Below are 4,802 nucleotides of genomic sequence, written 5' to 3'. Positions count from 1 at the left end.
TGTGTGTGTGTGTGTGTGTGTGTGTGTGTGTTTAACCTTTGATTTACTCACTAAGGTTTTCATTTATATCACTGCTATTTTTTCCAGAATCTTGACTTTCTTGCTGACTTTTTTCTTATATGCTGTTGATTTCCCCTTCCATTTTTCCTCTTGCTGCCAGCTTTCCTCTCCAGATCCTGCACTGAGCTCATCAGCTTGCTCGTATTCTCCTTGAGGTCATTGATTATTTTTACCAGTGAATTTTGAAGTCCCCACCTGTCAGCACTCTGAAGTTCTCTAGTTGAGGAGTTGAACTCTTTTGGAGGAGTCATGTTGCTGTGACTTTTCATGTTCATTGAGCTTCTGTATTGAAACGTATTCACTTATGAGTTTGTGTATCTATTGGCAACGTGGTTGAACTGTCGTTTCTTGAGAGTTCAGTCCTGGTACTATTCTGAGAGATGAAAACAAATGTCTGTAACTACAGCAACATCAAACTACACACACATAGAAATACACTTACACTGATCAGAGTTTACTAAGAAATCATCAGTGAGTAAGAAGCAGAAAACAGCAAAACGGATGCAAAGCATTGCATGAGAATAAAAATTATGTAGGGTAAATGAGGAAATATTTAGTGAATGAGATGAGGAGAACATAGGGGCAAAGCAAGGCTAAAAAATGAAAGAAAGGAGAGGGGAAGAGAGAATATCAGCTTTTTTTTTTGAGATTTGAAGTGAGATTTATTCAGTGATGGCTGGATTTGGGGGTGGATTCCAATCCATCCTTGCCTGGTACATGTCAATTACTAATAAAGGTCAAATATAATGGCAAACCTAAAGCCACAAGAGGGGGTATAATGCTCAATTCCAAAGAGAACAGTTTGACAATCTGGAACTTAACTAGAGTTTAGCATATTAAATTAGTAGTAATGAAACAATACACTGAGGATTTAAAGTAACACCTGGTAGTTCCTTCCAACATATACATAAATAGCATCAGAGAAGCCTTTTAATATCACGTAACTGTGTTATGGCCTTAGAGGTTGAATGAGCCAATGAAAACAATCTCCATCCTACATCTCATCTTTATCTCTACATAAAGCCTATGCTTGATTTCAAGTTACAGTTTTAAATGTCCACGTTTCTTAAGTCACATTCAAGGAAATCATGTCAACTTCAGATGTTATCACTCTTCATCTTGAACATAAAACTCCAGCAGATTCAATATTGGCATTCAACATCTGTCACATCCTTCACATGAATTCTCAAGGTTTTCTGTTGAGGGGTGGTAATAGCAGATTTGATGTGGGCCTGTTTCTTCTGGGTCACACTGGACTTGTAGTTACCATTGGGGTGGGTCTAGAAGATGGGGAAGTAGAGACGTTTCTTGGCCCGAGTCTCTAACAGTAGAGATGTAGAAGAGAAAGTGAGACCACAAGGAGACCCGCCGTTGACTGCAAGGCACTGTCACCTGCTTTTGGTGGTGGCATTAGTTGGATTTGGGGCAGTAGAGATAGTCTGGTTACTTGAAAACAGTGCAACAGATGTTTGGTTGCAATAGATCTGTGTGGGCAGGAGCAGTGCCAGAAGCAGCAACCCCAGCCCCAGTCTGGCCCCCATCGCTCTGCCCATGTCTGCTTGGTTGGTGCGTGGCACGACTCTCTGGATGTTCGGTGCGTGGAGATCTGCTCGGCTCATGCAGGCACAGGCAAGGTGGGGCAGCATTTTTTTTTTTAAACGAAGAGAAAACCTGGTTATCATCAGGAATGTTATATATGTTGATCCCAACTTAGAGTATATGAAAATGATTCACTCTTTTCATTTGCATAGAACCCATTCTGAGATTTGCTCTTTCTCCATGCCCTTGGAGTAGAGGTTACTACAGAGACCAAATGCCTCTCTATCTTCCTAATGGACAAAGTGTGGTAAGCAAGCTGCTTAATTTAGATATCTACATAATTAAATCATTAGGCAGCATATTAATACTGATTTGGAGCTTAGACTCTATGCACACCATAAATAACGGCATTCTTCTCATATGCAAACGAGCATCCACCTATCTTGTAAAATGCTTCATGAAGATGGCACTTCACTGACTTGAGTGCTTATGAGATTCTTCGGATGCTGGAACTGATTACTTCCTTAGAGACCCCTTTGTTCTACTGCCTCATTTTTGCTAATTTTTATAGATAATAGATGTAGGTGGGGTTTTTCATTGGGACTGCCAGCTCCCCAATAATTGACACAGAGACTTAGTATTAATTATAAATGCTTGATCAATAGCTTAGACTTGTTACCCACTAGCTCTTACAACTTAAATTAACCCATAATTCTTATCTATGCTCTACCATGTGGCAGTACCTTTTTTCAGCATGGCATGTTCATCTCCTGCTTCTTCTGTGTCTCACTGGTGACTTTGCTGTCCTCTATCTCATGCTCTCTTTTTGTCCATAAGTTCCCCTTAACCTCTACATGCCTAGTTATTGGCCATTTAGCCCTTTATTAAATCAATGAGAGTAACAAATATTCATAGTGTACAAAAAGATTGTTCCACAGCAAACAGACACTGTGGTCAGTGGTAAGTCCTTGACCAGGTCCTGCAGCTTGTTTTCTGGACCTGGAAATAGAACTAGGCTCCCCTGCTTCCCGGGCTGAGTGTGCACAACCATATCCTTGAGTTTTTCTTTTAAATCTCTTCTTTCTGTTTTTATTTTCTGAAGTTCAAAGCTCAATTTATTAGAGTTTGAGAGAAAAGCAACAGGGCAGGCAAGCTGTAAGTCCTGGCAGCTACTTGGAGGAGGGAGAAGGAGAAAAATCTATGCCTTTTCAGGTAGGCATGGAGGTGGGCAAGCAGCCACACAGTTCAAGGGGTCAAGATTTCAGAGAAATCTGAGAAAGCAAAGTGTCAGAGAAAGCATGCTTCGGCTTTGACCACTATCCCAAGGACAAAGCTAGAGAGAAGAAAGGGAAAAGAAGAACTAGAAAAAGCACAAAGGTGGAAGGTGGATTTGGAATTTCTACCCTAAGACACTTCTGGTTAAAGGAGGAGAAACCCACTGATTTTTCAAATGACGTCATCTCAACTGGTCTCTTTAGTGCCACAGGGCACTCACTTGTTTCTTTAGTCCCCAAGTGTTTCCTGGGCTCTCAGTGTGTGCTCCGCACAACAGAAACTGAGATGAAGATGACTGGGGCTGGCTGGGTTACCTGGCATTCAGGAAGGAGAAAGGGCTGTACAAATCAATGTCATGAAAAAGTGGAGTAGTTCCATGGACTGCACTGTAATGGTGGCAGGTAAGACAGTCATAGCATTGGTACCTGGTTTCAGTAATCATGACAAGATCAGGACTTAAATGTGATGTTGTTTAGAATATGTATTTTGGGGTGGGAATAAAAGAAATCAAGAATGTTTAAAATGTCATTTCCTGGAGAAGATTTCATTTTCTGATATTAGCAAGTGTATCTTAGCACTCTTGGATCTCTCTCTCTCTCTCTTGGATGTTGGGTGCCCTGATGTATCACTCTCTGCCTTATTTCTTTGAGACAGCGTCTCTCACTGAAACTGGAGCTAGGTTGGTGGCAAGCAAAGCTCCAGCCATGCTATCTCCATCCCACAGTATTCGGGTTACACATATGCTTGGTCACATTTAGCTTTGTATGTGGTGTTAGGCCCTAAACTGCACCCCACAGTGCTCTTACCCATTGGGCCATATATCTAGACCCCTCTTGGATTTCTTCTTTCAATGGATTCCATAGGAAAAGCAATTGGTTCTATTAGCAAAAAGAGACTGGATTCTCCAGTTCTGCTGTGGGTTGGGAGGAGCCCCTTGTGGAGAGGACTATTCTACTACCCTCCACAGGCATTGCTCTGCTTCCCCAAGGCCCTGGTATTGCTCTCCATGATACTGGTGTCATGGGCGCTAATTACTTTCCCCCAATTATTGAAAGAATGAGGCAGACGTACTTTTACTAGTTCACATTTTAAAGAAACGAGAAGGCCATAGTTTAACATTTAATAAAGGTGATTTTTTTTCCTCTTAGAAAACTTAAGGGACTCAGTGCAAAAATATCACACAATAAAATGTCATTCCTCTGGTTTATTGAGCCTTGACTCCTTCGTGCCCTCTCCCTGAACATGCTGCTTGCTTGCCTAGCTGGAAAGTCCTTCCCTCAGTGGTTTCAGAGCTCATCAGTGGCCTTGCAGGAACCCTTTCCCTTGCTTTCTGGGAGTGTCTTCAAATGGCTTAACCACACGAAGTACTAGGCCAAGACAGTAGCAGCAAGTACACAGACAAATGGGAGCTGTGTCTCCCTCTGGCCAAGGTTTGCTGACTGATGCTAGTCTTGTTTCCTCCTAAAGTAGTGGCTCTCAATCTGTGGGTCCTGACCCTTTTGGCAAACCTCTATCTCCAAACATATTTGCATTATGATTCATAAGAGTAGCAAAATTACAGTTATGAAGTAGCAGCAAAAATAATTTTATGATTGGGGGGTCACCACGACATGAGGAACTGCATTAAAGGGCTGGAACATTAGGAAAGTTGAGAACCATTGACTTAAAGCATTGACCCTAATACCTACATCCCAAATGTAGACCCACCATCTCCCCTGCTGTTTATAGAAGTCTTGCATCATGGTTTACACAGCAGATTCATGTGAGGACTACTATACTTTAAGATTTTCACAAGAGGTGCTTAAAAAAATATGGTGGTTTTACATTCTCCACCACCCCCCTCTACTCCTCCACCCCCCATTATTTTTTTGGTCAGGGTTTCCTGTATCCTAGGCTGGCCTTGAACTTTCTTTATAACCAAGAATAGC

At 41.8% G+C, this 4,802-nt stretch overlaps 1 pseudogene; it reads right to left on the bottom strand.

Moving 5' to 3' along the window:
* Positions 1–1,233: 1,233 nt before the first annotated feature.
* On the bottom strand, positions 1,234–1,613 carry LOC131905942 (signal transducer CD24-like; annotated as a pseudogene).
* Between the last annotated feature and the right edge of the window lie 3,189 nt (positions 1,614–4,802).

Source organism: Peromyscus eremicus, chromosome 3 (assembly GCF_949786415.1).
Source record: "Peromyscus eremicus chromosome 3, PerEre_H2_v1, whole genome shotgun sequence".
Lineage (NCBI taxonomy): Eukaryota > Metazoa > Chordata > Mammalia > Rodentia > Cricetidae > Peromyscus > Peromyscus eremicus.
The sequence above is the reverse complement of the archived record's forward strand: the minus strand, read 5'-3'. Positions and strand labels throughout refer to the sequence as shown.